The sequence below is a fragment of the Alosa sapidissima genome, chromosome 3 (genome assembly GCF_018492685.1).
Source record: "Alosa sapidissima isolate fAloSap1 chromosome 3, fAloSap1.pri, whole genome shotgun sequence".
In the NCBI taxonomy this organism is placed as follows: domain Eukaryota; kingdom Metazoa; phylum Chordata; class Actinopteri; order Clupeiformes; family Clupeidae; genus Alosa; species Alosa sapidissima.
The window spans coordinates 33,582,820-33,607,513 of record NC_055959.1 but is presented as its reverse complement, the minus strand read 5'-3'; the positions used below and the strand labels follow the sequence as shown (position 1 = coordinate 33,607,513).

Sequence of the window (24,694 nt, the reverse complement as noted above, 5' to 3'; positions counted from 1 at the left end):
AGTTCCAACCTCCCTCTTCCAGCAGGTGCCACCAACAAATGGCATGTAGCCTAATCATACTCATCAATACACATCAATAGAAATAGAACCACCCCAGGCATTTTGTACACCAGGATATATGGGATATCTAATACATGCATACAATACATACAACTTCTGCTTCCAACATTTTGGCAATCAATATGACTAATGGGTGTGGTACCTGTAACTTGAACTGACCAAGTGTGGTACCTGTGAGTTGAACTGACCACAGGGTGTGGTACCTGTAAGGAGAACTGGGCTATAAAGGGTGTGGTACCTGTAAGGAGAACTGGGCTATCTCAGCAGGGGAGGGTTCTCTCTGCAAGACCATCTTCAACTTCAACCTCTGTTGGAAATATTTCCTGGGCTCTATGGAAATTACCAGGTCACACAAACACAAACACACACACACACACACACACACACACACACACCATACTTGAAAAAGACATGTACTGTATGTAAGTGTCATCAAAAGTCCAATAATACTCAGAAATGTGATGCAATTAACTCTACACAGCCTGAAGCACAGGAAGTGCCTTGTTCCTGTTTGCAAAGTCACTTACTTAAAGTAGTTGGAACTGGGAGGAGAGGTGTGTCCATGGGTAACAGACTCATGTTTTAGACACTACATACAGTATGAGATAGGATGCTGATGCTTTAGACACTATATACTGTATGAGATAGAATACTCATGCTTTAGACACGACATATGAGATAGAATACTCATGCTTTAGACACTATATACTGTATGAGATAGAATACTCATGCTTTAGACACGACATATGAGATAGGATACTCATGCTTTAGACACTATATACTGTATGAGATAGGATACTCATGCTTTAGACACTACATATGAGATAGAATACTCATGCTTTACACACTATATACTGTATGAGATAGGATACCCATGCTTTACACACTATATACTGTATGAGATACAGTGTTTGGAATAACGCCGTTTAAAAGAACGGCGTTAGGTAACAACGTTATTTTTTCAGTAACTAATTAATTACTTTTCCCGTCGTTACAACGCCGTTAACGTTACTGTACGTTAAATGCGGTGCGTTACTATGCATTGATTGAATAAACTGTGTAATCCGAACGCACCCATGGCGATTATGATTGGCTAAGGCAGAGTCATGTTTCATGATAGCCTATCAGAGCCAGTGTTTTTACACACGCACCAGCACACGCGCCACATACACACGCAACAGCTAAAATTAAGCACTACTTCAAATTCATTGTGGTCAAAGGCAAGAACGTGCATGTAATGTGTACATTATGTCCAGGAGCGAAGACTTTGTCGACATCCGTTGTAAGCAACTCTAATTTAATGAAGCATCTCACACACGCATCTAAAGCTAGTGGCCAAAAACACCGATACCTCCACCACAGATGATAGCTCGCTATCCACTTGCAAAGAAGGACTCGGAGCAAAGTCCTCCAAGCAGCAAAAGCTAAATCTTTCTGCCTCACAACAAAAACCTATGACACAGGCTGAAGTCAACTGTAGTTCTGTCGATGTGCAATATCTTGAATTTCCCCTTGGGGATCAATAAAGTATCTATCTGTCTATCTAATAAATATCGAAAGTTATGTAGCCTACAAACACCTGTCTGTTCTACTCATTTCAACTGGCTGCTCAAAACTGCTCAAAAAAATCCAAATTCTTTGACATATAGCAACTTTTTTTTCCAAAAAGTAACGCAAATAGTTACTTTCCCTGGTAACGAGTTACTCTTATCATTGAGTAATTTAGTTACTAACTCTAATAGAGTTACTAACTCTAGTTACTTTTTGGAACAAGTAGTGAGTAACTATAACTAATTACTTTTTTAAAGTAACGTTCCCAACACTGATGAGATAGAATACTCATGCTTTAGACACGACATATGAGATAGAATACTCATGCTTTACATACTATATACTGTATGAGATAGGATACTCATGGTTTAGACACTCTATACTGTATGAGATAGAATACTCATGCTTTAGACACTATATACATTATGAGATAGATACTCATGATTTAGACACTATATACTGTATGAGATAGGATACTCATGCTTAAGATACTACAGTGTGACACTGTACATATGAGATACGATGCACTACGGGTCTGTTCAAAATGGAAGGCAGAGTATTGCTGCCTTGATAGAGCAGAAATGAAATGAACTCAAACAAACTCATATCAGAATGTCAGACCAACTGAACACAAACACACTCCTAGGATGTCAGACCAACTGAACTCAAACACACTCCTGTCACCATGTCAGACCAACTGAACACAAACACACTCCTGTCACCATGTCAGACCAACAGAACACAAACACACTCCTCTCACCATGTCAGACCAACTGAACACAAACACACTCTCGTCACCATGTCAGACCAACTAAACCTCACCTGCACAGTATCCAAAGCAGTACGGCGGCTTGGCCAGTTCGTAAACGATGTAGTTTCCTGGGCAGGCCTTCACACGGATGGATGGGACTCGGGAGTGGCAACAATTATTGTCCCACGATCCGCACACCTCCCTGGTGACGATGCCATCCTCTGGGCGAGGGTGTGCCCCATTCAGCCACAGGGGGCCGTTGGTGCCACAGCGTAATGGAGGCACGCAGGTCTCGGGCATGCGGATACTCACCGTCTTGTGGACCATCCTGTACCAGCCTTGCCAGGAGATATCGGTCAACTGCGAGTCGCATCTGACCACTGACCTGTCCAGGTTGGTGGTGGCCCTCCAGCTGGTATCCAGCACAGTGTAGTCAGCACAAGGATCAGCTTCAGCTTGAGGGGTATCCAGAACTACTATGGGATTCAGATGATACACACAGACACACACACACACACATGATAAACACACACACACACCAACATGATACACACACACCAACATGATACACACACACACACATGATACACACACACACACACCAACATGATACACACACACACACACACACACACATGATACACACACACACACACCAACATGATACACACACACACCAACATGATACACATCTGTCTATCTGCTATCTGCTGTCCCAAGATAGCAAGGAATCTGTTGTCCCAAGATAGCAAGGAATTTCCGGTTCCGGTCGGCGTGCTCCGTATGTAACTACCTAAACTTCCAAACTTATCTATCTTAAATCTCCTTGTTACCATCTACTTTCTACGGATTTACTGGCTACCGAATATATCTCGTGAACAAACTGTTGCATAAACTGTTGTTGCTCGAGGCTTTGGATTATCGGACTCTATAACCTTGATCGCCAAACTTTTCTGTCAAACGTTAACGTTAAACGTTAAGCCAGTATCAAGGGCTGGAAATAATACCGGGCCAAGGAAACGCTATCTGGAAGAAGAAAGCATCAAATTCCTTCTAACGTCTCTCAAAACTAGTGACTCAATATAAAAGTGAGATCTTCTCAGATTACTTACCCGCTACCTGTGTTCGAGTTATCAAGGAACTGCACGATATCGCTGTTGCTAGCCAACTAGCAAACAAACGTTTAAAAGACAGTTGACACCGACGAGCCCTCGCCGCGACACGATGCCTCCCCTCAGCTGTGCACCAGGCTGCGACTCATGCGTCCTTCTCAGCGAAAAGATAGTGGAACTTGAAGCCAGAATAGCGACCCTCCATCAGATTGAGAAGGATGAACAGTTCCTCGACACCATTCTCTCCGTAAGTAACGTTACCTCTCTTACACACACAAATAGCAGATGCCCTGATTTCACTCTGTCCTCCAATACTTTAACCATGCCATGCACTAATGCAACTTCTGTCCCTGTTGCCTCTCCCCGGCCTCTGCTGAGAACCAAGCCTGCTCTGCTGGCCAGCTCCACTCCACACCAGCCTGAGCCATGGCGTAGAAGCAAGCATCACAAGCACGGCAGACGGTCCGGACGGCACTCAGGCCCAGCCCAACCTATACGACTGGAAAATTGCTATGCCATTCTGACCGAGGATGAGGAGCCCCTCCTGCCCCGAGACAACCATCCTGGTCCCTCCTCAAAGTCGGCGCCCCCCCGACCCCCTCCTCCCCGGATCTCATCAACCTCCACCCTGGTCATCGGCAGTTCCATGGTTAGAGACCTCTGCATTCCCCCATCATGTAGCGGTCCCTCCAAGGTCTACTGCTTCCCTGGTGCCAAGGTCCTTGACATCCAGCAGAAACTCCCAAGCATCCTGGCCTGCCACACCAAGTTCAACAACATCATCGTACACGTGGGCACGAACGACATCAGAGATAAGCAGTCAGTAGCACTGCAGGAAAACTACAAAACTCTCATCACCACTCTGATGGGCACAGAAAAACGCTTTGTCATCTCTGGGCCTCTCCCTACCTACAGAAAAGGTGCTGAGAGATGGTCCAGACTGATCGATCTCTACACCTGGCTCAAACGCTACTGCGCTTCCCTAAGCATCCCCTATCTCAACAACTGGGGCTTGTTCTGGGAGAGGCCCAGTATGCTGAAGCGTGATGGTCTCCACCCAAACCAACATGGAGCCAGGCTACTCTCTGACAACATAGCGTCCACACTGAGGCATTGACATTCTGTAGAAAATATTACAGATTCACGCCCCCCAGGTATTGATTCGAATGGCATTATACATGTGGATGGGTCTGAGAATGTTTTCTGCATACAATACTAGTACCATAGATCAAGCTGCATCATGCAATAGCATGACTTATGCTTATAGTTCTATTCCAACGTTGATTTCTACGTATAGTAAAAAGAAAAGACAAATTTAAAACTAGAAACCTAACAAATACTCTTTCCATACCTCAGCATATTCTTCAAAAGCCAGAGGCATTTTCAGCTAACATGGGTTTACTAAATATAGGTGCACTTACTACCAAAACCTTTGCAATCAATGACTTTATTAGTGAAAAAAAATTGGATTTTCTGTTTCTTGTTGAAACCTGGCTGACTTCAGACAGCGAAGCTGTTCTTGTTGAGACTTGTCCCCCAAATTATAATTTCTTCCACTCAATTAGACAAGGCAAACGAGGTGGTGGAATTGCCTCCATTCTCTCAAACAAATATAGTTGCACTAGTCAACTTTGGCGAATTCGCTTCCTTTGAGTATATTGCCCTCACTCTGAAGGCTGACCCAGCTGTCCTTCTATTAACCTTATACCGCCCTCCTAAACTATGGACTGGCTTTCTCGACCAGTTTTCTGAACTTATGTCGCTCATCATCACTAGCTATGATCGGATTATTGTAAATGGCAACTTTAATATTCATGTCAATAAGACAACTGATGTTAAAGCCAGTGTTGGACAGTTTAGAGCTAAAGCAGCATGTTACAGGACCCACCCACAACCTTGGCAACACCCTCGATCTAGTCATTTCTAGAGGAATAGAAGTCACAGACTTATCAGTAAATGATATAAATATGTCTGATCATCATTGTGCATCTTTTAATATAGTACTACATACTCCAAAAATTCATTCCGAAATTGCAATCAAATTGCGACTCTTGGACATTAGAGCAGAACAGCAGTTCATAGCTCTTATAGACTCCATAAATTTAGATATTTTACATCATCCCATTGATCAAATGGTAGAGGCTCTCAATCGTGAATTAGGCGCTCTGCTTGACAGAGTGGCACCCCTAAAGACTAAAAAAAGGCCCTGTAGCAAACTTGGATGAACGAAAATATCCATGATCTAAAAAGATCATGTAGAAAAGCTGAGAGAACATGGAGAAAAACTAAGTTACAGGTTCACCGTGCCATTCTAAAAGAAAAAATAGCAAATTATAATAGAGCTATTCGGAATGAGAGGAGGAACCACTTCTCTAAGGTAACTGCTGAAAACAGTGGAAACTCTAGGGTGTCGTTCTCTACCATTGATAGGCTATTGCATCAAACAGCTTTTGATACACTCAGTCAGGCATCCTCTCTAAGATGCGAAGAATTTGCAGACTTCTTCAAAAACAAAGTAATTTCTATAAGGGAGGCTATTGGTGACACAAGAAATATGTTTGATAGTACACCCAAAAACAGCCCCCCAAAATTAAGGTCCTTTAGCACTATTACTCAATCTGAGCTTGGTAAAATTATAACTCAAACCGGCTCCTCAACATGTGTTTTAGATCCAATCCCTACTACATTCCTCAAAAAAGTATATGATAGCTTAGCTCCCTTTTTTCTCAAGGTAATGAATACCTCATTAGAAACGGGTATATTTCCAACTGCTTTTAAAACCGCTGTTGTGAAACCTTTACTTAAAAAGTCAAATCTTGACCATACCAATCTGAGCAACTACAGGCCTATATCAAATCTATTGTTTTTGAGCAAAGTACTTGAAAAAGTTGTTTGTAATCAGTTAAATACCTTCCTCAACGAAAACAGTATCCTTGAAAAATTCCAATCAGGTTTTAGATCAAATCACAGCACAGAAACGGCTCTAGTAAAAATAGTCAATGATCTCAGACTAGCTACTGACTCAAACAAAGTCTCAATCCTTATTCTTCTGGATTTGAGTGCGGCATTTGACACCATTGATCATAGCATCCTAATTCACCGCCTTGCAAAGTGGGTGGGTCTCTCTGTTAATGCTCTAAACTGGTTTCAAACCTACATTACTGGCAGAGATTTTTATATCAGTCTAGGAGATCATGTATCTGAAAAACATGACTTGCCTTTTGGTGTGGCCCAGGGGAGCTGCCTTGGTCCCCTGCTATTTTCTCTATATATGCTTCCATTGGGAAACGTCATAAGTCAGCATAATGTAAACTTCCACAGCTACGCAGATGATACCCAATTGTATATTTCTGTGGAGCCAACTAACCCAGATGGCCTTTGCTCCCTCACTGCATGCCTAACCTCCATTAATCAGTGGATGAGCAAAAACTTTTTGAAACTAAATGATGACAAAACAGAGGTACTTCTGGTTGGACCAAAACTAAAGCGAGATATTATTCTTAGTAATCTGGGGAACTTGGCACACCAGGTCAAACCAAAAGTAACAAGCCTCGGTGTCATCTTAGATGCAGAGTTAAGTTTTATAATTGACTATTATTGTGTTACATGCTTCAAATGTAAAGCACTTTGAGCTGCATTCTGTGCATGAAAGGTGCTATACAAATAAAGCTTATTATTATTATTATTATTATTAACATGATACACACACACACAAACATGATACGCACACACATGATACACACACACCAACATGATACACACACACACACACACAAACATGATACACACGCACACACACACACATGATACACACACACCGACATGATACACACACACACACACATACACACACACACACACCAACATGATACACACACACCAACATGATACACACACACACATACACACACACACACACACACCAACATGATACACACACACACAAACATAATACATACACACACCAACATGATACACACACAAACATGATACACACACACACCAACATGATACACACACACACAAACATGATATACACATTAACATGATACACACACACCAACATTGCCCTTAAATATACATACAACTGTATATGTTCAACTAAGTGTCATGGAGCACTGAACTGTGGACAAATGTACTGTAGGCCTCATTAGCCCCCTTCAGACCGTCGAGCCAAAGCCGAGCTAGCCAGGCCGTGCCGGGGCTAATTGCTTTCACACCCTCAGGTGCGGGTGCTAACTGGTGCCACTTGGGGGCTATATTGGTGCTACCGGCCCCTGATTTCTGGCCCACCCTAAACGTTGGGCCACTTGGTGCTAGAGCTGGGCTAGGGGTGGCGTCAAGGTGAAGGCGGGGTCAACCCGTTGTGTGTGGAGTCGAGAAACATGAATGGCTATGAAAGCACAGCAGTATTTGCCAGCACACTGAGGTAACCCTTTAGCCGCCAGGGTTAAAAAAAAAAAAAAATTGGATTTTTACATCAAAATTTCAAAAGGCCATGGCTTGCAAGTGGTCAGAGATAAAGTCCTACTGTAAATGTAAAAATCATTTAGTATGAACAGAAGTTTATGAAGGGGGTAAATTTACTAATCTAATTTGCATATTATCGTCACTGGATGGAAACCACCGTGAATTATGCACATTTCAGTACATACTAGATGTTGAACATATTTGAGCAGTTTTACTTTCTTTTTTTCATTTCACCCACATAACAAATGAACAGGAAAACAGTCACAATTTAACCAACAATAGTAAACTATTACTATAATCACAAACCCTATGCTACTATACAATAAAGTAGCCTGGTCAAATCAGTTCCTATCGCGGGTGACTTTGTAGTTCTTCAGAGCCCTATTTTTACAACCCCTATACCACGTCCATTACGGACACTATCATCACTATTGCCACTGGCACCTCCAGCTATGTTGGGCAGAGGGTCGAAATAAGCATGGTATTATCAAAAAATATAATACTTAGCGGTGTGTATTTTCTCTGTCCCCTCTTTTGCATGCAACATTCAAATTTCTGGGCAAAAAATGATGTCCCGAGAAAAGTGGAGGGGTACAGCTCCATAGACCTCCATTAATTCTGCACTTATTCGTAAGCGCCCTCATGTGGAACCAGAAAAGGAACTGCAACCAGTTCAGAAACCGGAAGTTTCCCGAGAGTGGCGGTTCTCCCCTTATTAGACATTCTCTGCTATGGCGCCACATCGCTTCCGCGTTATGGAGGAAATGCATGTCTTCTTCGTGTGTTTACGTGTTTCTTACATGCTTCCTGAAAACTTTGAAAAAAAAAGGTTGAGCTTAAATCGAAGCTCGGGTGTCTGCCATCTAGTGGTCAAGAGTACAAATGAGATTTTACACCGTACTCGGGTCTATCGTCTGTTTTATTCAGTAATGACGCTAGTTGCAAAATTGCGACATGGGCGGTTACAGTGGGTTTCCACACAGCGAAACACCTCACGATTTTCGGCCAGCGAAATTTTGCCTCGGGGGCGTGACGGCCAAACCGCTAACCTTTTGACTGCAGTGTCTAGCCAGTGGTGGCAAGCGAGCTAATTAGGCTAATCAGCTAGTTCAAACAAAAGTACTTATAGATATCCAGGGGTCTTTATGCCTCAACTAAGTTGATGTTGCCTATAAACAACAATTCATGTTCATAGAAACAACAAGGTCAATAAGACATAATATTGCAGCATGTAGCCTAGCTGTCTAGCTAGGTTTACAATGCAATCCAATGTCCTAAAATACTAGCATTTCGCCTGTCAGCTAAAAAGATTGAGTGCTTAAACTAACATAGTGGTCTATTTAGTGGTGTATGTGCTCTGACTAAGTTTGTGCGGCATATAAACCACAATTCGTGTTGATACAAGTGCCAATGTTCGTGTAGAAACATTTTAATCACATACAAATTTTCGTCTTACAGCTCAGGTAGTCTCCGCCATCTTGGTCAGACTTTTTTGTAACTCCCGCCTCCAAACACAAAGACGCGGACCTGATTGGTTCTCGAATAGTCCTCATTTAAATAAAGTTAAACTTTGGCTAACTTTGTTTCGCCTGCCTCGGCGATTCGCTTTCATTTCGCCCAACCAGGGCGAATTTCGTCTCCATTCAACCTCAATGAGAGCGACGAGAAATTTCGGTGTGTGGAAACACACCGTATACACTGCAAAAAATGAAATCTGAAATAACCAAGTGTTATTAATCTTATAATAATATCAAAAAATCTATTTGGTATTGTTTTTAGTATGAAAAGACTTACCTAGTGCTCTCTCGAAAGATCATTTTGACTTAATTTAAGAAAACTTTTACTTATTTTAAGGAGTCTTAAATTTACTTAACGCACTGGCAGACAAATTTGCTTGTTTTTAGGACAAATTTGCTTAACGCACTGGCAGAAAAATGTGCTTGTTTTCAGGATGAGATGTCTATAAGTCAAACTTTTCTTAAGTCAAATGATTTCACGAGAAAGAGCTAGGTAAGTCTCTTTATACTGAAAACAATACAAACTATTTTTTTTTTATCTTGATATAAGACTAATAATCTTGGTTAGATTTTATTAGATAAGCAGTTTTTTGCAGTGTAGAGATAGTGGTTACGTCCGTGTCCGATGTTTGCCTGTCAGTTATAATAATAATAATACTAATAATAAGCTTTATTTGTATAGCACCTTTCATACACAGAATGCAGCTCAAAGTGCTTTACATTTGAAGCATGTAACACAATAATAGTCAGTCAGTCAGTCATTATCAATCACTTTTCTTCATTTCTGTGGCCATTTATGATCCAATCAGCAACATATCAAAAATATAGAAAATAACATGTCATAAGACTGGCAGCCTTAACCCTTTACCCCCCACAAGCACGCCATAAGGCAACTGTGGCAAGGAAAAACTCCCATATTCCAGGGAGAAACCTTGAGCAGAACCTGACTTAATAGGGGGAGCCCATCTGCTTCTGGCTGGCTGTGCCCTCCAATGGCAGCAGATGTAGAATAATCTGAAAAAGTAGTCTACAGGATAAGATGAGGTAACTAAAAACTTTCCTATACAGATATGTTTTCAGATCTTTTTTAAAAATATTTACTGAACTCGCCTGCTTGATGTACAGAGGCAGGGTGTTCCATAGTTTTGGGGCATAATGGATAAAAGCACTTTGCTTGTGGAGCACTTTGGGTACGATTAAAATATTAGAATTGGATGATCTAAGTTTCCTTTGTGGTTGATAAGATATTAAAAGCTCAGAGATATATGAAGGTGCTATGCTATTCAGAGCTTTGTAAGTAATTAACATAACCTTAAAATCAATTCTATAGGAAATAGGGAGCCAGTGCAGTTCAGCCAACACAGGGGTGATGTGTTCTCTCTTCTTGGTCTTAGTTAAAAGTCTAGCCGCAGAGTTCTGTATGAGTGCCAATTTCTTTAGATGTTTTTTGGGAAGACCAGTGAAAAGTGCATTGCAGTAGTCTAACCTGGTAGTGATAAAGGCATGAATTAGTTTTTCTGCATCTTGTTGAGTTAAAAAGGGGCGCACTTTGGCAATGTTTCTCAGGTGGAAATAGGCTGTCTGAGTAACTTTACTGATACAGGGCTTAAAACTTAACTCTGCATCTAAAATGACACCTAGGCTTGTTACTTTTGGTTTGACCTGGTGCGCCAAGTTCCCCAGATTACTAAGAACAATGTCTCGCTTTAGTTTTGGTCCAACTAAAAGTACCTCTGTTTTGTCATCATTTAGTTTCAAAAATGTTTTGCTCATCCACTGATTAATGGAGGTTAGGCATGCAGTGAGGGAGCAAAGGCCATCTGGGTTAGTTGGCTCCACAGAAATATACAATTGGGTATCATCTGCGCAGCTGTGGAAGTTTACATTATGCTGACTTATGATGTTTCCCAATAGAAGCACATATAGGGAAAATAGCAGGGGACCAAGGCAGCTCCCCTGGGCCACACCAAAAGGCAAGTCATGTTTTTCAGACACATGATCTCCTAGACTGATATAAAAATATCTGCCAGTAATGTAGGTTTGAAACCAGTTTAGAGCATTATCAGAGAGACCCACCCACTTCGCAAGGCGGTGCATTAGGATGCTATGATCAATGGTGTCAAATGCCGCACTCAAATCCAGAAGAATAAGGATTGAGACTTTGTTTGAGTCAGTAGCCAGTCTAAGATCATTGACTATTTTTACTAGAGCTGTTTCTGTGCTGTGATTTGATCTAAAACCTGAATTTTTCAAGGATACTGTTTTCGTTGAGGAAGGTATTTAACTGATTACAAACAACTTTTTCAAGTACTTTGCTCAGGAACGGTAGATTTGATATAGGCCTGTAGTTGCTCAGATTGGTATGGTCAAGATTCGACTTTTTAAGTAAAGGTTTCACAACAGCAGTTTTAAAAGCAGTTGGAAATATACCTGTTTCTAATGAGGTATTTATTACCTTGAGAATAAAGGGAGCTAAGCTATCATATACATTTTTGAGGAATCTAGTAGGGATTGGATCCAAAACACATGTTGAGGAGTCGGTTTGAGTTATAATTTTACCAAGCTCAGATTGAGTAATAGTGCTAAAGAACCTTAATTTTGGGGGGCTGTTTTTGGGTGTACTATCAAACATATTACTTGTGTTACCAATAGCCTCCCTTATAGAAATTACTTTGTTTTTGAAGAAGTCTGCAAATTCTTTGCATCTTAGAGAGGATGCCTGACTGAGTGTATCAAACGTGTTTGATGCAATAGCCTATCAATGGTGGAGAACAACACCAGAGTTTCCACTGTTTTCAGCAATTACCTTAGAGAAGTGGTTCCTTCTCTCATTCCGAATAGCTCTATTATAATTAGCTATTTTTTCTTTTAGAATGGCACGGTGAACCTGTAACTTAGTTTTTCTCCATGTTCTCTCAGCTTTTCTACATGATCTTTTTAGATAATGGATATTTTCGTTCATCCAAGGTGTCAGTTTACTACAGGGCCTTTTTTTAGTCTCAAGCAGAGCGCCTAATTCACGATTGAGGGCCTCTACCATTTGATCAATGGGATGATGTAAAATATCTAAATGTATGGAGTCTATAAGAGCTATGAACTGCTGTTCTGCTCCAATATCCAAGAGTCGCAATTTGATTGCAATTTCGGGATGAATTTTTGGAGTATGTAGTACTATATTAAAAGATACACAATAATGATCAGACATATTTATATCATTTACTGATAAGTCTGTGACTTCTATCCCTCTAGAAATGACTAGATCGAGGGTGTTGCCAAGGTTGTGGGTGGGTCGTGTAACATGCAGGTTTAGCTCTAAAATGTCCAAAACATTAAGGAACTTATTGGCTTTAGCATCAGTTGTCTTATTGACATGAATATTAAAGTTGCCATTTACAATAATCCGATCATAGCTAGTAATGATGAGCGACATAAGTTCAGAAAACTGGTCGAGAAAGCCAGTCCATAGTTTAGGAGGGCGGTATAAGGTTAATAGAAGGACAGCTGGGTCAGCCTTCAGAGTGAGGGCAATATACTCATACCCAGAGGTCGCCATGTAGCACAGTAAAAAGTGAACTTATGAGTGAACTAACATAGACATTAGTTAAGACAAGACAAGTGTCCCACTAAATTACTCCTGCCAGTGTGTTTTATGCTATCGATAGTGTGGAATACTTAAAAGAACTATATATCGTAAAAGCTCCAATTTCAGCCCCTTTTATACTAGTTATCACTGTATGGACAACTGAAGCAACACAAAATAAACAGGGCAACATTGTTGCCTGTTGCTGGAAATATTTTATTCCTGTAGGCTATACTACAGTACCTACTGTACCTACATTGCTGGTACATTTTAGAACAGTACAGCTACATGAACTAATTCCCTTTATATCTTCCAGTAGCCTAACATATAGGTTAGGGACTGCACGATATTTACCGGGGGGGGGAGGGCCTAAGATAATTTTTTAAGCCTTAGGGGAAGGCCCAGGAGAATTTTTTTGGCCTGGGGGGAGGGCCGAGGAAAATTATTCTTTCCTGATCCATGATATCTTTTTTCCCTGATCAATGATCCGTTTTCGATATTTTAAAAGGTTTGGAAGCCAAAACATGATTCACGTCTCTTTGACAGAGTGGGCGAGGCCAAAAAGTCGCAACCCTACCTGAATCTCCCACAACCCCCCTCGTAAGCTTGCAGGTTTTTAAACATGGCGTCTAGTGAAGCAACGAGGCGCAAACGTGGTGACTTTCTGCAAAGACGAAGCAATGTCCGGGCAGCTTGTATGGTTCACCCGAGATTACGAATATCATTACTGTCCCTTAATACTGCAGATACACTGCAGATACACTGGAAAAGCTCAGCTCAGAGGTTACGCTTGTTTCACTTTACTGGCGAATCGTAGCCCTTGATGAAGTCACATGAGCTGCAATAAAGTTTGGGAATGTAGTAAACAAATTGGCAGCATCTTTGTGGATATTTGGTGATGAAAAATTAGCATTTATATCTTAATATGAGACTGTATGCTCATTTGTACTTAGCCTAGGCAGAACTTTTGCTAGATGAAGATCACACAAGTCACCAGGCATACCGGTATGTGAGTTCAAGCAATCTTTATTATTTTTATGTAGCAAAAACTGGTAGAAAAAGGCCCACTCTGATATTATTCTTAACCACACATAAAATGACATGTTTTCCCCTTGTTGTTCTGTATGATTCCGAAGCATCTAGGCTATATAGCCTACGAGAGGCGTAGTATTGTAGAGATCAGCGCTGCGTGTGTACCCGTGTGTGTATATGTGTGCTTATGACATTTGCTGGCCGTTTTAACATGGTAAACATCATTTTTCGACCAGTTTTATTTGATTCACGTAGGGGGGAGGGCCTAGGAGAATTTTTTTGAGCCGGGGGGAGGCCCCTGGAAAAAAAAATTTGACCAGCGGGGAGGGCCAGGCAGAACATCTGGCGACCCCGCTAAATATCGTACAGTCCCTTATATATAGCTTAGTTGGCTTGTGCATGAATATAACTTGACGTTGTAGCCTACGTTTCCATCAGTCTACAGTTATTCAGCCCATTTTTAACAAGAGAACCCTTCCAAGATAGAACAATCACCACTCATGCCATCGACAGGGCTCTACACTAACATTTTTTTTCAGGAGCACTTGTGCGCCCAAGTTAAAAAATTTAGGAGCACAGACAAAAATTTGGGCGCACAGTCAGTTCTGTACTTAACTTACACATAATCTAACATTATACTGCAGCTAACAGTTAAAACATGCCAGTGCACCAATTGCGAATATTAAGAATTACTGACAACATTTAGGCTACAGGAAACAGGATTTTAAAGATCAGTGCCTACTTTATTTTCAATCTGTTCTATTATCCTACATTTTGTTAATGTAAAATAATATAATACCATATTTGCATTTAGCCTGTATATCAAGTATCCTGCCAAATGTAGGCTAATTTATTTATGGTTAAGGCTATTTGCACCCCTGGTACAATTAGCAGTGTATGCTATTCGTACCCTGGTGCAATAAGAAGTGAATTCTATTCGTACCCCGGTGCACACAGGAATGTGTCCTATTAGTACCCCGTCTGGTACAAAACAAGGTTTAAAACAAGCAACATGTTTTTTTTGTTGTTACATAACAGAGTGTGAATAGCTCAGCTGTGTAATAGACACTCTGAATAAGGTATGCTGTTTGCATCAATGTACAGTTAGAAGTGCTATTAGCTGGTGTTTATAGTACTGCATGCTATTTACACCCTGGTGCATGAACTAGCTAATTGTTGCAAACAAAACTTCCGTTTGAGAACCGATTTCTTGTTCAAATTGCACGCCTTCTCTCCAGAGACGTTGGTACACATGCACACTCACTCTGAACACTGACCGGGCCTGCTCCTTGTTATTTTAATTCAATGATCAAAATGTACATCCCCAACTGCCCACTGCGGTCTTCTGATGAGCGTCTGTTGTGTCGACCAGTCATAAACGCTAGGTCAAATTCAAGACTCTTTTCCTCAGTGGTTCCATGTTGGTGGAATTGCCCAGTGTTCTGCGTTCTTGTGATGGTTTTGAGTCGTTTAAGAGGGGTCTAAAGGCATATCTGTTCAACATGCACTTAGTTCATTAAGCGCTTTTTATGCGTTATGGTTTGTATAATATTGTTTTATTTCCATTAGGCTGTTGATTAATTTGACATTGTTGTTTACTATTGATATTCACCTTAATGTAGTCTTACCATGTTATTGTTTTTATATTATTGATTAAATGGACATTATTGTTTATTATTCCTTTTTTCCCTCATTTTCATTGTTTATTTCATTAGGCTATTTATTGAATTGACATTGTTTATTAAGTATAAGTATATATACTTTTTTGATCCCGTGAGGGAAATTTGGTCTCTGCATTTAACCCAATCGGTGAATTAGTGAAACACAAACAGCACACAGTGAACACACAGTGAGGTGAAGCACACACTAATCCCGGCGCAGTGAGCTGCCTGCTACAACAGCGGCGCTCGGGGAGCAGTGAGGGGTTAGGTGCCTTGCTCAAGGGCACTTCAGCCGCGGCCCATTATTATTGCTATTATTGCCAATTATTGCTATTATTGCTATTCTCCTTATTATAGTCTGACCAACATTTTAATTAGTTCCCTGTTCAATTTAAGTTTTATATTGTTTTATATTTGTATGTCCCTTTGGACAAAAGTGTATCCATAACCATATCCATAACCATTTTTGTGTTATTTTTGCACAATTTTTACCGGCACCTGCCACAATTTTGTGTAAGCTGCCTACTTCGATTAACTTTTGATGCGCTCACAGAATCCTGGCTCTGAACCAAAATGGTATCTCACCAACATGATACACACTTATCACCTGGAGAGAAGAACTCTTTTCTGGCTGGTGGGGTGGCTATTAATTCTGAATGAATGGTAACTATAACAACCATAGTAGGACGATGGTTGCAGCGCTCTAGAATCTTTGGTTGCAGGCTTCGCAACAATGGAATCAACTGTAAACAAGCTAACTGTCCGTGCTAAAGTTGTACAACAAGCTGAACTAGTGAGCTTCTTTTTTAACGGAACCGCATGTTTCCTTTGCTTTACAGTGGCAACCGGGTGATAAGCAGGATAACGGCCTTCGAGGTAGGGTTGCCACCTGTGTCTGACAAAAATCCTGGACATTTTGACCATCCAATCGACCTTTTTGTTTGTAAGCAACGGCGCCTTTCGCACATCTAACCCAAGATAAAAACCGTCATTCTAAGCGACAATTGTATAGCTAAAATTAGTAAGAATGACAATTTCTAGTTATTTGTTTAGTTAATTGCTTTATTTAATAGCAGACCTTTATTATTTTGTTATATTTTCAACAGTTTTTAGTTGTGGACACCTGGGGGCAGTATTGAGAAAAAAGGGGGAATACATAATTAGGTTCTGCTTTTTTGCTTATGTGGAATAACATTTTCTTTTCTCTGTCTCTCCTTGTCCCACACACTCTCCGTCTCCACCTTACCATTTCTAATGAACCTCCACGGTGCGTGCCCCCACCACCACCACCCATGTTATGCTACGTCATTTCTGTAGAGCCAATAAGGCTGTGCATACGTTTATGGACGTAGGCACTAGGCACGCTTCAATCAACCTGAAATACACATTTTGCGCATCATGTACAAAAATCCGGGACATTCAGTGTCCAGGATTTTTATTTTTATTTTCCTGGACAGACCATGAAAATCCTGGACAGGTGGCAACCCTTCTTCGAGGTGTGTCCAGTTATACGGAATTAATGGACTCGGGCGGAGGGGAGTTTTTTGCCCCTCGCCCTCGTCCATTAATTCCGTATAACAGGACACCTCGGCGGTTATTACTTATTACATATATTACAACATGATACACACATATCACAACATGATACACAGATATCACATTCTATTATATGATATTATATTATATTATATCATGGTAACACTTTACGGTAAGGGTACATAACTTATCAATTAATTCATAATTTATGTAGTATAAATAGTAGCCTACAAAAATATAGTACAAAAATGTGGTCACCACTGCTCAAATTCTGATTTGAACACAACTTTGCAGTTCTCTGAACACATGTAATTACCCACCACTTTAGTTGAGGGGCCACAGACATGATGAACATGATTAACCTTAAATGTATGTCATCATGATGATCATGCTTACTGTAATAAATCATAATGATGTACCCACCATACCCAATACTTTAATTGATGTGCTAATGCATGAGGTCAGGAATGATAGACTATGAACTCATGTCAATTCCTGATGATTCATAAGATATAAAGGAATGAAGAAATGCATAAATCATGAATTAATTCATGGTTGAATTCATGATTATTCATGTACCCTTACCGTAAAGTGTTACCGATATCATTTTTGAAGTTGTGGCAGATTCTTACCCAGCAGCAGCAGGAGTAGACCTCCCATGCTGAAAGACATTTCCTTTGGACGCAGCAAAGCAACCTTGCTGTGCTCTCTGTGAAAATCAAAAACAACAGAAGGAGAAAAAACAAGAAAATGTCACATTGTTGGAAATAATATGAATGATTCATTAGAGAAGGTAACTCAAGGATTCACTGCATTTATCTCTAGTAATCTATTGACTCTTTATGTGTTGACTCAGACAACTGTTGTTTGGACTCAGACACGGTATAGTGGTTGACGAATCAAACGTTAACAGTGTTGTTTCCAAAAAAGCCTATCAAGTGATTCACACAAATAAGGAAAAAACTTCACCTTGCCGAGTTTATCAGTGAGATGTTTTTCTCCCCTCACAGTAGATGGGACTCCCTCTCTTCACTCCGTATCTTTCTCTCTATGTATCTTTTTTGTCTCTCTTTCTCTTTCCCTCTCTCTGTGTTTATCTCTCTCTCTTTATGTCTCCTTTGCGTCCCCAGGTTCGCTCCAGGGGATTTGACTGTTAAATGGACACACCCACTGCATCTCATTAACGGAACACGAGGCCAGGCGAGACCAGACAGGGCAAATTTATTTGTCTGCCACATTTCATAGTCAAAATAAGACGCGCTTTACATGAACTTACAAGAACAAGAGCTTACAGAACACAAAATAACTCCCAAGCATACAGGACACTTATCAAACTGAAGAATCATCATCATCACCATAATCATCATCCTCACCATTATCATCATCATCATCATCAAATCTATTTAATTTGAATAACTCTTGCAAATTGTTCCAATTATTAGATGCAAAAAAATTAAAAGCTAATTTACCAAACTCCAATTTAATTTGAGAAGCTTCAAGAGATATAAATCCCTGTGAACGGGTATTGTGGCAAATTGATTTAACTTTCAGAAGAAAAGTTTGGTAAAAAGGTAACTCTCCCATAATGCCATATAAACAAAAAGGAGGCAGTGTCTTTCCCTCCTACAGGCCCGGGGTGGGTAATTGGGAACATCATTTAAACCAATGACATCTGTCATTCCCTTTAACAGTGCGGAACGCAAGTTCAAACTGTGCATCGGTATTTTGACAGTCAGTGGCGCATTTCAAGGAATCTGTTTGCACACGAGATTGTATGGAACAGTTATTCCACTAGACCATGCTTTACTAAAACCTAGCATAGTATAGCCTTCACGCATTTGCACTATTATTTGAACTCAAATAATGCAAAGTGAAACTGACTTCACCGTGGTGTCAGACAGTCAATGACAAAACAGTTCTACACAGTTAGTTACTTTCACTATTGACTGACAATCGGTTACCATCGAAAACATAGGCTCGAAAAAGCAACACTTACCCTAATAATGTTCAAATGACTGAACAATGGTTATCCTGCAGAGGAGTTGTTTATATCTTGTGACAGTGCGTCTTCAGCTGTGCTCTATACGTGTCACTCGCCTCTCCCCAATCACTTTTAACTGTCATTACCAATTTGCAAATGATGGTGAATAACTATTGTGAGATGTATTTCGTAATCTTTATTCTAACTATGTTTCCCATTGTAGCCTAATCGTGTAATTTGTAATGTATTGCATGGATGTGCACTGGTGTGCGTTCATGGATGATAGAAGGATGGTGCGTTGTGCACCCGCCCATATGACTGTTGATAATGCGCTCTTAAAATAACATATAAACAACTCGCCATGAACTTCTGACCAGGTTTCTCTTGGTCATTGGTGCAATGCGTTTTAGGTTGTGTAGGATAGCGATTTTAGACAACACGCCAGATCCCCTCCTTAGGTTGCTTATTGCCACACCCCCTGGCATGTTGTGTAATATAAGAGAAGTGTAAAATACGAATTTAACTTTGCACCGGGAAAATAACTAGCTTTCCGCCATGCGCTAGGTTGCAAAATAGGGCCCTAAGGTTGGAAGGTAATCCATTCCACAAGACAGCTGCCGAGTATAGACCTCTCCAGAATAAGTCCCGCCTCCTAACTTCCTGTGGGGATCTACACAAACAGGCACACATAGCTGCAACACATCCACACAACACCTAGGATCACATGATGTCTTGAAGTCACATGACTAATTAGGAAGTAATAAGTGTTTGCTGGCTGCAAGTCAGAGTCTCTTTGTGTTGGTGCTGGACACTATTGTGCGAGTTGGGCTCCCTTTTCATGCAGGTACTGTTGGTCATGGTAGAGCATGTTTAATCACTGCCATTTGAATTTTAATACTTCTTTATTTCATTTTATCAGGGTAATTTCTAGAAGGTTGTGTCTACTCTTCACGGCGGACACAGGCTTCTGAATGGAGTTTTAACATTTGTGATCACCTCATTGTGACCTGAGCTGCTGGGCTGCATTGGTAAATTTCTTAATATGCACATTTTCCATTGAATGTTTTATACCTGCATTGGAACATGTCTTAAACTGCTTTCTCTGTCCGTAGCAACGGAACATTCACCTTTTTGCCCTCATGTGTCAATGAGCTGTGGACAGTTGAGCATATTGAAAAGTAGGCCTATATTTTCTAGCTACGTTTGAGTGGACTATGCTATGATGTTTAATGAGGCTGGCAACTAACACGCTTGTTCTCTCCTGAAAAGGGACCAGGCCAGCCACTGTTTTCCAGTAATTAGTATGCATTTCTTTATTGTGTTTGTTTGGTTATCTGACTGCCTCTGGGCCTACTACCCATGTGCCCCGATCATAGTAGCATTGTACATTAACAAGTGATGCTATTGATGCTGGTGGTTCTCCTCCCTAACTATGTCCTCTGCTTAGGCTATTGCTGTACAAGGCCGGATCCACACTGATGCTTTGCCCCTTCTTGCCAAGGGACCACATTGGGAGACACTGTCTTGGTGTGTACTATAACTACGACACGTTGTGATATTTTGTAGTGGTATCGAAAGACCTTAAGTGTGTAGTGCTTGCTGCAACAGGACACGTGTGACATTTTGTAGTGGTATCTGAAGATCTTGAGTAGTGCTTGCTGTGTTGCATGCTTTGTCTGGTGTTGGGTTGCTGTCTCCTGTTTTTCTGTCTCACCAGGGTCCTCCTGAGCAGGGGTTTTGCATTGGCTGAGCCGACCTTCCTAGACTGAGGAAAATCCACCAGTTTATAGCAGTATTTTAAGATTTAGAACTTTTCTACTCCTTTTGTACTAAATTGTAATAAATTTGAAATACATTTACATATCTGCCTCTTGTCTACTGTCCCTTTGCGGGGAACATGTAGAATTAGCCACACTACATTCAGGGAAAGATCTGTGGGTCCTCCTGCCCATCATCAGGGGGTGGCGTAGTCAGACTGTAAAGAAGGTATACCGCTTGACGGGTACCACATTCCCTATCCATCCAACCTTTGGTAGTCAAATGTCTATGGGAAATAACATGGCGTTTTGAAAGATCGTACCTGTCAAACTCTAGGTGACAAAGTAGAAAAAGCTGCTGGGCAGATTGGCCTACACACTTCTGCCATGTAGTTTCCACTGGATTTTTTGATTTTCGGTGCCGTTTAAGTAGTATAGTCTATAGTATACTACTTACTGTAAACGGCACCGACAATAAAAAAAATCCAGTGGAAACTAGGTTGCAGAAGTGTGTAGGCCAATCTGCCCACCAGCTTTTTCAACTTCGCTACCTACAGATGTTTTACCGGTATGATATTTCGAAACGCCATGTTATTTCCCATAGACAATCCACGCCCGGAAGTTGGATGGATACGGAAGTTACGGAGGCGGGACTTATTCTGTAGAGGTCAATAGAAAAGAGTACTTTCCCATACAGCTCTTGAAACGGCAGAGACTGTAATCTGATGAACTCAGAAGGCAGTACAGTGCAATGATGTATTAATAACAATTATTGTAACTAAGATTGTACACATGAGGTAAATGAGCTGAACAGTGTTGATTGACTTTGTTCAGTGTGAGGGTGGGGTCTGTTACTGAGTGTTCAACAGAGTGACTGTTTGGGGGAAGAAGCTGTCTTTGTGTCGGCTTGTTTTGGCAAACAGTGCCCTGTATTGTCTACCACAGGGAAAGAGGTTGAACAGTTTGTGACCAGGATGTGAGGGGTCTGTAGAGATTTTAGCTGCCCTTTTCCTGACCCTGGACTGGTACAGCTGTTCCACCTCCTGCCTGTAAGCAGACTCCTCACCATCCTGGATCAAACCATTTTCAAATCATTTTTGGTACCGAGATAATTAAGATACTCTTATGGGGTGGGTGATTGCGTTTCTTTAGGAATCCGCTGTTTTGGTTTGTATATGAATATGAAGTGACTCATACAAGGGCGAAAATAGGGCACGGGCGGAAATGGGTAACTTTCTGATACCATCATTGAAAACAAGTTGCATTTTTGGACATCTGTAGATATGTTGATAATGTTATTTATTTACTTTACTTTTGTTTCTGCCTTTTCAAAATGTTTTGCTCGTATTGATCGACTGAAGTTTTGTGCTGATGTACATTAATAAAGTAATAATAATTTTTAAATCTCTGTGTTTGTGTGTTTCTCTCTCTTTATGTCTCCTTTGCATCCCCAGGTTCACAAGGGATTTGACTGTTAAATGAACACACCCACTGCATCTCATTAACGGGATACGCGGCCAGCCAAGACCAGAAAGGGCAAATGTATTTGTTTGGCACATTTCATAGACAAAATAAGAAGTGCTTTACATGCATTACAAGAGCTTACAGAACCCCAGACCTGCCAATCTTGAAGAATTAAGTGCCACCGAGAACCCCCCCCCCCCCCCCCCCCCCCCCCCAAAAAAAAAAGAAAAACTGCTCATGTCGGGCTTCATGCATGCTGCCAAAAATGCACAGCCATATACGCAAGAGAGACGTGAGCTCCATTTTGAATAGCTGACCCATCTTTAATATGAAGTACATGTACAGTATGTATCTAAATTTGACTCAATGTGTTCCTGGAAATGCAACTGAATATTTTACAGTAGCTCAATATACATTTAGGCAATCTGTTTTAGAGCCAAATGAGACTATGAAAAACACTTGTGTTGAAAGGGACTGGTGTGGATATGTTGCCCGTTTTCTTATATTTGATCTCCATTCTATCATGTCCTCCCTAATGCCATGCATCATATCATGCCTCCCTCACATATTTAATCAGACTGGTTGCAAATGGCTTTACCAAGGCCAAGTAACCCCACTCGGCGACTATCTTGCGACACAATTTAGACAGTTATTGGGAAGGTGCGGGATATAAAACGCGAAAATTACTGTTGCACTAGTATGGACATCTTGCCGTGCCAACGTTGCAGTAAAGGTTGCCTAAATGCCATGTATATAAATGTCCTGTCAGCTTACTAATTGATTTTGCGTTGTGTGTAGATTTGGACTTTTTATTCCACTTTGTTTAAACAGCAAAGTGGCAAAACCTTGTTCACCTGTTTGGAACTGGCTTGTGAATGTGACGCATGTAGGCCTGGCTAGATGACCCTTTTAGTGCATCAAGGCCTACTGATCGCTGTGGATCATTTTTTTTCGTGTCATTGGATTACAGCAAAATATGAATATTTTTTTCTTAACATGTCTTAATGTAATGGCGTGATTGCGCTTCGTTTCTGCTTTTGGAGAGGCATCAGACTGTAGGTGAACACTTCCTTTGATTCTTGGAGTTCTCGCTATGATTTAAGTCTACCCTGCACTCAATAGCCTACAGTTTGGAGTTTACTTACTTTGCCTTTGTAGAATCGAATTTGAGTTTTCAATGACTCGTTCTCCTTAAGCTAAGCATGCATGAACCGATGCATCTTGTTATCAATGTGGCGCAAATGAGGCTAGAGGCGGTGGATTAATTTATCAAAAGTGAGCAGCAACTCTATGGGCTAAGCCCCGAATGTTTTCAACTGCTAGGCGACACCCCTGTCTATTGTGTTTCAAGACAACCGTGCTGCATTCGATTTCATGAGGACGAATTGTTAAATTGTTAAAATGTAATTATATATATCATTATTTAGCATGTTTGTTTTCTCCATATGTGCTCATGCTGTGTTCCCCAAGTGGTAGGCCAGGTCTCAGCTGCTACACGTATTTATTTATTTTTGTCTGCCCCCCCCCGGCTCGAATGTCAAACTCCGCCTATGGTGTGTGTGTGTGTGTGTGTGTGTGTGTGTGTGTGTGTAGGCTGTTCTGTAGGTACTAGATGTATAAGCACATGTGTAGGCTGTAGTACAGAGGCTATGACTCAATTCTCACTGGTATCTGCTAGACAACAAGTACCAAAACATGATTAGTTCATAGATTTCACATGTAAAATACATTTTATACAACCCCACCCCCATCTTGCCTGTGTATGTGTTTGTGTGTGTGTGTGTGCGTGCATGTGCTTGTGGGTGTGCCTGGGTGTCATAATGATCCTACACTTCCAATTTCGTGTAGTTTTGACCATGTTAGGTCACAGATACCTGCAATTACAACACCTCATTTTTACTTTTTTGTTTTTAACTAGGTGGCACTATACATGAAATGAGTGGTTATGGAATGGGTTAAAGGACAATTCTGGCGCAAAATGAACCTAGGGGTTAATAACACATGTGTACCGAGTTCGACCGTTCGCGGGGATTTCTTTTCATGCTAGTCGAATGTGACCAGTTTTATTGCAAACCGCTAATTAGCGTTTAACGCTAGCCTTCGGGGCACACGTACAGTAGAAAGAAATCGCTATTTCTATACCACTAACAAGGCTCAAAATAGCACCACACTTACACAGTAGCATAATGAGGGTCTCTACATGTAAACCGAAGCATTGAGAA

At 40.9% G+C, this 24,694-nt stretch overlaps 2 long non-coding RNA genes across 2 annotated transcripts; one reads left to right on the top strand and one right to left on the bottom strand.

Annotated features, from left to right (window-relative positions):
- Window positions 1-1,740: 1,740 nt before the first annotated feature.
- LOC121705758 lies at window positions 1,741-19,784 on the bottom strand. The gene is made up of 3 exons (XR_006030888.1): window positions 19,605-19,784; window positions 3,710-3,717; window positions 1,741-1,750 (listed from the first exon to the last, which is right to left on the bottom strand). It is a non-coding gene; the product is annotated as an uncharacterized LOC121705758 (long non-coding RNA).
- A 263-nt stretch (window positions 19,785-20,047) lies between these two features.
- Window positions 20,048-21,112, top strand: LOC121705625. The gene is made up of 3 exons (XR_006030844.1): window positions 20,048-20,095; window positions 20,171-20,279; window positions 20,364-21,112. It is a non-coding gene; the product is annotated as an uncharacterized LOC121705625 (long non-coding RNA).
- The last annotated feature ends 3,582 nt before the right edge of the window (window positions 21,113-24,694 follow it).